The following is a 10,766-nucleotide window of genomic DNA, read 5'->3' on the forward strand; positions in this document are numbered from 1 at the left end:
ACCGTCTGTCGGTTCACTGAATGACCACGATCTACTTCATCGCAACTATTCGTCAATGTTGCGCATACTTAAAAGTATGAAATATAAAAATGGAAAGATCTCACCAGATTCATGACATTAAGCGTCGATAAGACGTTTCGTAATGTCTGTCGAGGTAGCAACCGATCGCGCCACCGCACCAGGTGCGCTCATTGGCGCCGCGTTGGCGGGTCTGGCTGGCGCGCCGACTGTCTGCGCGGGCGGCGACAGCGTGGCGGGGCCGGTGCCGGCGCAGGCACGTCGTCAGCATCTACGTCGGCAGCTATATGCGAACCCCTGTTTCGCTGAGCTACCGCACGTTGTTCCAGCGACACCAATTGTTGAGACTTGCGTCCATTAACGCTCCTAGTTCACCTATATTTGATAGGTGGAGAACGGAGACGCGTGCTCTCGTAACGATGGGCGTTTTCTACTCGACATGTAATCAATCCTTAGTCAAAAATGTTATTCGCGACCAAAAATGGCCTCGAATCCCACTTCTGATGTTAGGAGTAACCTCTAAATTTAATTAAATAAAAGAAACTGATAACAAATCGTATAATTAATTTTAACAAAATCAGTAGAAGAACTTATAAAGCAAACACGGTATGATACGGAGATTCGTTCGAGAGCACGTCTGTCGACCAAAAGAGGCCGCACACCGGGTTTCGCAGCCTTTTATAGACGCGCCGCACGACGGTGGCGCCACCACAGGAAGTTACACCTAACAATATATAAATTTCAGCTTTATTAAAATGACGTAAGTTTATAAATAAAATAGTATAGTTTAGGGGGGGGGGGTCCGGCGGGGGTTGGAACCGCTCTAAGAGTCTGGCAACGAGCAGAGCAAGTTATAATACTGTTACGAGCAATATGTGAAAAAATGGAGCATCTTAAAATAACGAATTTGATATGAAATTGTATACACCGTTGTTACCCAATATACGGTTTCAATGTGTGGTAGGATAAGGAATCAAGAAAACTGTCTGGCAATTTAGGAAACTCAGTTTGAGAGAACTCTCAATGATATATATAAAGTTCAGCTTTATTAAAATGACGTAAGTTTATTTCTAAAATAGTATAGTTTAGGGGGGCCCGGCGGGGGGTTGGAACCACACTAAGTGTCTGGCAACGAGCAGAGCAAGTTATAATACTGTTACGAGCAATATGTGAAAAAATGGAGCATCTTAAAATAACGAATTTGATATGAAATTGTATACACCGTTGTTACCCAATATACGGTTTCAATGGGTCTGGTAGGATAAGGAACCAAGAAAACTGTCTGGCAATTTAGGAAACTCAGTTTAATAGTTCTCTCAATAATATATATAAAGTTCAGCTTTATTAAAATGACGTAAGTTTATTTCTAAAATAGTATAGTTTAGGGGGGTCCGGCGGGGGGTTGGAACCACACTAAGTGTCTGGCAATGAGCAGAGCAAGTTATAATACTGTTACGAGCAATATGTGAAAAAATGGAGCATCTTAAAATAACGAATTTGATATGAAATTGTATACACCGTTGTTACCCAATATACGGTTTCAATGAGTCTGGTAGGATAAGGAACCAAGAAAACTGTCTGGCAATTTAGGAAACTCAGTTTGAGAGAACTCTCAATAATATATACAAATTTCAGCTTTATTAAAATGACGTAAGTTTATTTCTAAAATAGGCGGGGGTTGGAACCACACTAAGGGTCTGGCAACGAGCAGAGCAAGTTATAATACTGTTACGAGCAATATGTGAAAAAATGGAGCACCTTAAAATAACGAATTTGATATGAAATTGTATACACCGTTGTTACCCAATATACGGTTTCAATGTGTGGTAGGATAAGGAATCAAGAAAACTGTCTGGCAATTTAGGAAACTCAGTTTGAGAGAACTATCAATAATATATATAAAGTTCAGCTTTATTAAAATGACGTAAGTTTATTTCTAAAATAGTATAGTTTAGGGGGTCCGGCGGGGGTTCGAACCACACTAAGTGTCTGGCAATGAGCAGAGCAAGTTATAATACTGTTACGAGCAATATGTGAAAAAATGGAGCATCTTAAAATAACGAATTTGATATGAAATTGTATACACCGTTGTTACCCAATATACTGTTTCAATGAGACTCTGGTAGGATAAGGAACCAAGAAAACTGTCTGGCAATTTAGGAAACTCAGTTTGAGAGAACTCTCAATAATATATATAAATTTCAGCTTTATTAAAATAATGTAAGTTTATTTCTAAAATAGTATAGTTTAGGGGGGTCCGGCGGGGGGTTGGAACCACACAAAGGTCTGGCAACGAGCAGAGCAAGTTATAATACTGTTACGAGCAATATGTGAAAAAATGGAGAATCTTAAAATAACGAATTTGATATGAAATTGTATACACCGTTGTTACCCAATATACGGTTTCAATGACTCTGGTAGGATAAGGAACCAAGAAAACTGTCTGGCAATTTAGGAAACTCAGTTTGAGAGAACTCTCAATAATATATATAAATTTCAGCTTTATTAAAATGACGTAAGTTTATTTCTAAAATAGTATAGTTTAGGGGGGTCCGGCGGGGGGTTGGAACCACTCTAAGTGTCTGGCAACGAGCAGAGCAAGTTATAATACTGTTACGAGCAATATGTGAAAAAATGGAGCACCTTAAAATAACGAATTTGATATGAAATTGTATACACCGTTGTTACCCAATATACGGTTTCAATGTGTGGTAGGATAAGGAATCAAGAAAACTGTCTGGCAATTTAGGAAACTCAGTTTGAGAGAACTATCAATAATATATATAAAGTTCAGCTTTATTAAAATGACGTAAGTTTATTTCTAAAATAGTATAGTTTAGGGGGGTCCGGCGGGGGTTCGAACCACACTAAGTGTCTGGCAACGAGCAGAGCAAGTTATAATACTGTTACGAGCAACATGTGAAAAAATGGAGCATCTTAAAATAACGTATTTGATATGAAATTGTATACACCGTTGTTACCCAATATACGGTTTCAATGTGTGGTAGGATAAGGAACCAAGAAAACTGTCTGACAATTTAGGAAACTCAGTTTGAGAGAACTCTCAATAATATCTATAAATTTCAGCTTTATTAAAATGACGTAAGTTTATTTCTAAAATCGTATAGTTTAGGGGGGCCCGGCGGGGGGTTGGAACCACACTAAGGGTCTGGCAACGAGCAGAGCAAGTTATAATACTGTTACGAGCAATATGTGAAAAAATGGAGCATCTTAAAATAACGAAATTGATATGAAATTGTATACACCGTTGTTACCCAATATACGGTTTCAGTGAGTCTGGTAGGATAAGGAACCAAGAAAACTGTCTGGCAATTTAGGAAACTCAGTTTAATAGTTCTCTCAATAATATATATAAATTTCAGCTTTATTAAAATGACGTAAGTTTATTTCTAAAATAGTATAGTTTAGGGGGTCCGGCTGGGGGTTGGAACCACACTAAGAGTCTGGCAACGAGCAGAGCAAGTTATAATACTGTTACGAGCAATATGTGAAAAAATGGAGCATCTTAAAATAACGAATTTGATATGAAATTGTATACACTGTTGTTACCCAATATACGGTTTCAATGAGTCTGGTAGGAGAAGGAACCAAGAAAACTGTCTGGCAATTTAAGAAACTCAGTTTGAGGGAACTCTCAATAATATATATAAATTTCAGCTTTATTAAAATGACGTAAGTTTATTTCTAAAATAGTATAGTTTAGGGGGGTCCGGCGGGGGGTTGGAACCACACTAAGGGTCTGGCAACGAGCAGAGCAAGTTATAATACTGTTACAAGCAATATGTGAAAAACTGGAGCATCTTAAAATAACGAATTTGATATGAAATTGTATACACCGTTGTTACCCAATATACGGTTTCAATGAGTTTGGTAGGATAAGGAACCAAGAAAACTGTCTGGCAATTTAGGAAACTCAGTTTGAGAGAACTCTCAATAATATATATAAAGTTCAGCTTTATTAAAATGACGTAAGTTTATTTCTAAAATAGTATAGTTTAGGGGGTCCGGCGGGGGGTTCGAACCACACTAAGTGTCTGGCAATGAGCAAAGCAAGTTATAATACTGTTACGAGCAATATGTGAAAAATTGGAGAATCTTAAAATAATGAATTTGATATAAAATTGTATACACCGTTGTTACCCAATATACGGTTTCAATGAGTCTGGTAGGATAAGGAACCAAGAAAACTGTCTGGCAATTTAGGAAACTCAGTTTAATAGTTCTCTCAATAATATATATAAAGTTCAGCTTTATTAAAATGACGTAAGTTTATTTCTAAAAGAGTATAGTTTAGGGGGGTCCGGCGGGGGGTTGGAACCACACTAAGTGTCTGGCAATGAGCAGAGCAAGTAATAATACTGTTACGAGCAATATGTGAAAAATTGGAGCATCTTAAAATAACGAATCTGACATGAAATTGTATACACCGTTGTTACCCAATATACGGTTTCAATGAGTCTGGTAGGATAAGGAACCAAGAAAACTGTCTGGAAATTTAGGAAACTCATTTTAATAGTTCTCTCAATAATATATATAAAGTTCAGCTTTATTAAACTGACGTAAGTTTATTTCTAAAATAGTATAGTTTAGGGGGGTCCGGCGGGGGGTTGGAACCACACTAAGTGTCTGGCAACGAGCAGAGCAAGTTATAATACTGTTACGAGCAATATGTGAAAAAATGGAGCATCTTAAAATAACGAATTTGATATGAAATTGTATACACCGTTGTTACCCAATATACGGTTTCAATGAGTCTGGTAGGATAAGGAACCAAGAAAACTGTCTGGCAATTTAGGAAACTCAGTTTGAGAGAACTATCAATAATATATTTAAATTTAAGCTTTATTAAAATGACGTAAGTTTATTTCTAAAATAGTATAGTTTAGGGGTGTCCGGCGTGGGTTGGAACCACACTAAGTGTCTGGCAACGAGCAGAGCAAGTTATAATACTGTTACGAGCAATATGTGAAAAAATGGAGCATCTTAAAATAACGTAACGTTTTTTTTTGTTGTCATTTGTATTGTATGGAGTTATGTTATACTGTTTTAAAGTCAGATGAAATATATATAGTTGTCTAATTGTTAGTATCTGACATTTTTCGTATAAGGCCTTTGTAGGGAATCTATAGTGACTGAAAGTCATTGTCTTTAGAAGAGATCTTTGAGCTCGCTTTAATGATATCATATGAGTTTTACAAGCTCCATCCCAGACTGTAATACAGTAACCGAATACTGACTGAGCCAGGGAGTAATATATTGTTCGCAATAGATTGAAATCTGTCACATTTCTCAACTTTTTGAAGGTCCATATAAGTTTCCTAATGCGCGAAATTATAAGGTCAATATGTAGTCGCCAGTTTATATTACTATCCAGTATCATACCCAGGTAGCGTATCTGGGATGTCTCAGTGATAGCTAGACATGAGCAGTTTTTTTGGGATGCGATTAAGTCGCAAAAGTGAATCTTCCAGTGAAGTCCATGAAATCTAACATAGATCTACTATGTTAGATTTCATGGACTTAATAATAGAAAATGGCAAGTATTTCGTTTTCGATATATTTAGCGTAAGATAATTTGCTTTCAGCCAATGAGCAACCCTATGAAGCCCCATTTCGGCATGCTGTTTAGCTTCTTCCCACGTATCTCCATGAAATATTAGGGCCGTATCATCAGCATAACTTACAATATTTCCATTGTATAATTGTTGCTGACATAAATCATTTATATATATTAGGAATAGAGTTGGGGAGAGGATGCTCCCTTGAGGAACACCACATGTTACTGGGACTTCACTGCTAATATATTCGCCGACTTTTACTTGTTGTGTGCGATCGGATAAAAAATCTTTGAAAATCATTAGAGCATTTCCTCTCACTCCGATTCTCACAAGTTTGTCTAAGAGCATAGAAATTGAAACTGTGTCAAATGCCTTAGCTAGATCCAGAAATACTCCGAGACATTTTTGTTTTGCATCAAGCTTTCCAGTTACGTGATTTATCAATTGGCTAACAGCAGCTTCCGTACTTTTACCTACTCTAAACCCAAATTGGAGAGCAGAAAGAATTTTGTTGTGTTCTAAAAAATTTATAAGTCTGTTATTTAGAGCTTTTTCTAATATTTTAGATAGCGCTGTTAGCACTGATATTGGACGATAATTACTAATATGAGTTTGATCACCTCCTTTATAGACGGGAGTAATGAGTGATTTCTTGAAAGCTGTTGGGAATACTCCTCGCTCAAAGCACAATATAAGAAGTTTTGTGAGAGGTGGTATTATTATATGTTTAGCAAGTTTAAGTAGCTTTACAGGTATTAAGTCAGTTCCAGTTGCGCAGTTGTTTTTAAGGTTGTTTATAAGAGACTCAAACTCTGCCTCGTCTGGTGGTAGTAAGACTATAGAGTTTGGGACAAAAGGTATTTTAAAATTGTAAGCTACTCTGTTTTCTTTGTTGGATTGGATTATTGTTTCAGTCAGGTGTTTGCCAATGTTTGAGAAATAGTTATTAATAGTCATGATATCTTTATTCTCATTGTTAATGGTTAGTAAATTGTCTCTGGCTGATACTTTTGAACTTTTGTAGTTTATTATGGTTTTAATTGCATTCCATTTTTCCTTATTATTTTTTGCACTAGTTAATAGAGATTTATCATACATGCGTTTGAGTTTTTTTTAATAAAGAATTGCAGAAATTTCGGTATCGTTTATATGACTTTTCAAGGATATAGTTTAGTGGATCTTTTTTATGTCTTTTATGAAGTTTGTCTCTATGTCTGATACAACGAAGTAATCCAGGCGTCAGCCATGGTTTCTTTATCAGTCATCGCGTGCGATTCTTTGCGTACGGATGTGCAACAGAGCTGTCTCAGTTATCAGTCAGCATAATGGCATCAAATATAGTAAAATGCAATAATTGTAATATTGTGCTTAGTGAAATATTGTCTTTAGTATAAAACAAATGTGAACTTATGTATGAGGAAAGCCTCATTCGTATTGTTACGTCGTAATTTTCGAGTGAAGAAATCAAGTAAGCGAAAACTTTGCTATTTGACTCAGAAATCGAAGTTACGCAAGATCATACGAAAAAAGTATGGAAAGGAAAAGCGGGACATAAAAGATATTTTATCTGTAATAAAAAGTGTAGATCCTGAGAATATTCCAGTATTTGTTGCGAGAGATTTGCAGAAACTACCGCCAGTGAGTTTTGATCATGTGGATGTAACTAGATTATTAAAGGATATCCTTGTGTTGCAAAAAGAACTGCGAACTATTAAAGAGACCTGCGCTTCGTCAGAAGAAGTACAAATGATAAAGAATGAATTGTTGAATTTAAAAACGGCTTCAATTGTTAATAACTTTAATAACACAATATGTAATCACGAAAAGAGGTGGTTTAAATTTAATTGATAATTTTCATTATGACAGTGGGCCGATTGGGTTGCTTCATATATCGCAGGAAGAAAGAAATGAGAACTTAAGTAATAATTGCGATACAAATATTCCTTTGACAAAGCAATCTAATGCTTTATTGAATAGTACAGTAAACAATATTTGTGTGCGGGTAGGAGATACAGTTGATCAACCGTCGTTTAAACAGCAGCAGGTATTAGATGAGGTGCAAGCGGGCGCGGGAGGAGTAGCGCCACCGAACGCACCAATCACGTCAACCGGTATAGCAATGAACATAGTTGAAAGTAATGATCGAGTCTCCCATCCATTAGTAATGGAAAAATCATATGCGAATATTGTTACCAATGAAGCTTGGAAAAATATAAAAGAGACAGAAAATTGGACAATAGTGCAAAAAAAGAAATTGAAGAATAGATTTATGGGAAAAAGAGGTCAAGCTTGTATGGAACCCAATGGAAAATTTCGAGCAGCAGATATAAAGATACCGCTATTTATCAATAATGTTGACAAGAATACATCACCGGATGACATTGCTACCTATATACTGCAAAAAACTAACGTGCCTGTAACTCTACAAAAAATTAGCATGAAACTACAGAAGGAATACGATGCATACAAAGTATACATACCGCGGAGTAAATTTTCTATCTTTATGGATGCGGGTCTGTGGCCGGATGGTATTTCCTTTCGTCGATTTGTGACTTTTAAAAAGACACTCGTAAAAGGTGATAAGATATAATTTATAAAATAAAAGTGGATAATACAACACAGTTATCTTTTATATCATTTAATTGTAAATCTGTGAAGCGATCGGCAGAATGTATAAAATCATTGTGTGAGAAGTCCGATATCGTCGCTTTGCAGGAAACTTGGCTTCTTCCCCATGACATACATTTTTTGGACAGTATACATGATGATTTTGGATACACTGGAAAGTCTTCTGTAGATACTTCAGTGGGTATACTTCACGGCAGACCATTCGGAGGTGTCGCAATTTTATGGAGAAAAAGTGTTTTTAATTCGGTATCGATAATTAATAGTGAAAACTCGCGAATAACAGCAATTAAAGTGGAAACTAGTGATAAAGACATGGTCATTATGAGTGTTTACATGCCCACAGTTAATAGTGATAATTTAACGGAGTTCACACATTGTTTGGGCGAGATTTGTGCAATTGTTGAGAATAATGATGTGCAATCTGTTTTTATTCTGGGAGACTATAATGCGCACCCAGATGGACAATTCGGTAAGGAACTTTTAAACTTTTGTTCGGAACAACAGCTTATCTGTGCGGATATACAGAAACTAGGTTTACAATCGGACTGTTATACATTTATTAGTGATGCACATGGAACGAAAAGATGGCTAGATCATGTTCTAGTAACACAAGCTGCATGGGCGTCCACTGTTGATGTAGACATACTGTATGATGTTTATTGGTCTGATCATTTCCCTATTGAAATAAAATGTAATGTAAATCTTTTAAAACCGAAAATTTCCATTAATAAAAAAGTTTGTAATAAAGTAGTTTGGGGTAGTAGAAACAATGAACAGATAAATACATATAATAGTTTTTGTAATGAAAAATTAAAAAATATTGATTTCTCAGAAAAACTAATTGGCTGTTGTGATGGATACTGTAGTGACTTAACTCACAGAGATATAATAAATCAATTGTATAGTAACATAGTGAACATATTATCAGAGGCTGCAGTCCGAAGTCACGACAGGCCGGTGGGAGTAGGGGGCGAAGACGGGTATCTGGGTGGAATAAATATGTTAGGGAGGCACATAATGAGGCGAGAATTAAATTTTTAGTATGGGAATTATATGGCAGGCCGAACGTGGGTGTTGTGTATGACGAAATGTGTGAAAGTCGTAAAAGGTTTAAAGGTAAATTAAAATAGTGTCTCAATCACCAAGACCAGATGAAAATGGATGCATTAGCTCTTCACCGGTCCAACAACGACTTTGGTGGGTTCTGGAGAGCTACAAACAAGTTGAGTGGTAGACCCTCTATACCTATTAGTATTAATGGGATTAAGGACTGTAAACAAATAGCTGATATGTTTAAAAATAACTTTAAGGTGAACTCATCTCTGCCTCCATCACAGTCAACCACCAACATTTTCAGTGAGGGTGTGAATAGTGAGGTGCATAGATTTACATCTGAGGATATTAAACTTGTTATAAAGAATATGAAAAAAGGAAAATCCACGGGACATGACGGTCTCAGTTTCGAACATATCAGGCAGCAGGAGATCACTTGCCTAGAGTAGGTACTTTCGATGTTATACACAAAATGTAAAGCGCACACATATTTGCCAGACGATATGCTAAAAACGGTTGTTGTACCAATAGTTAAGAATAAAACGGGAGACGTATCAAACGCGGGAAATTATAGACCTATATCTTTAGCAACAATAACTGCAAAGGTGTTTGATTGCTTGCTTGACTCACAACTCACACGACACCTAAACCTGCATGACCTGCAGTTTGGTTTCAGGCAGGGGGTGTCAACAGAGTCTGCTATTTTATGTCTCAAGCACACAGTCAGATATTACACAGAAAGATCTACTCCTGTCTATGCCTGTTTCCTTGATTTAAGCAAGGCTTTTGATATGGTGTCCTATGATGTTTTATGGAGTAAGCTTAAGAATACTACTCTACCCGTAGAATTAGTAAAGATTCTTAGGTATTGGTACAATAACCAATGCAACCAGGTGAAGTGGAATAATTCTCTGTCTGACCCATACCATTTAAAATGCGGAGTGAGACAGGGTGGGCTGACCTCACCTAACCTTTTTAGTTTATATGTCAATAGTTTAATAGAGGAGCTCAGCGGTATGCATGCTGGTTGCTATATCGATGGACTTAGTATCAACAATATAAGCTATGCAGATGACATGGTATTGTTGGCCCCCTCAATTGGAGCTTTAAGGAAAATGGTAGCTGTATGTGAATCGTATGCAGAAAGTCATGGATTAGTTTATAATTCTGTCAAGAGTGTGATTATAGTGTTTGCATCTGGAAGTAAAAAACCGGATTATGTGCCTCCTATATCACTCAATGGGAATATATTGAACCTTGTTTCAAATTTTAAATATCTTGGACATATTGTTACATCCACATTAAAAGATGATATGGACATAGAACGTGAAAGAAGAGCATTGGCAGTTAGAAGTAATATGTTGGCACGCAGGTTTGCCCGGTGTACAAAACAAGTCAAAATAACACTTTTTAAGGCATTTTGTCAGGTTTTCTACACTGGCGGCTTGTGGGTCAACTATACTCAAAAAACCTACAATGCTCTTCGCG

The 10,766-nt window shown here is 36.7% G+C and overlaps 1 pseudogene; it reads left to right on the forward strand.

Annotated features, from left to right (window-relative positions):
- The first annotated feature begins 142 nt into the window (after nucleotides 1-142).
- LOC131850042 (uncharacterized) lies at nucleotides 143-9,727 on the forward strand (annotated as a pseudogene).
- Nucleotides 9,728-10,766: the final 1,039 nt, after the last annotated feature.

Source organism: Achroia grisella, unplaced genomic scaffold (assembly GCF_030625045.1).
Source record: "Achroia grisella isolate CSIRO2021 unplaced genomic scaffold, CSIRO_AGI_Agris_v1 utg68425, whole genome shotgun sequence".
Classification (NCBI taxonomy): domain Eukaryota; kingdom Metazoa; phylum Arthropoda; class Insecta; order Lepidoptera; family Pyralidae; genus Achroia; species Achroia grisella.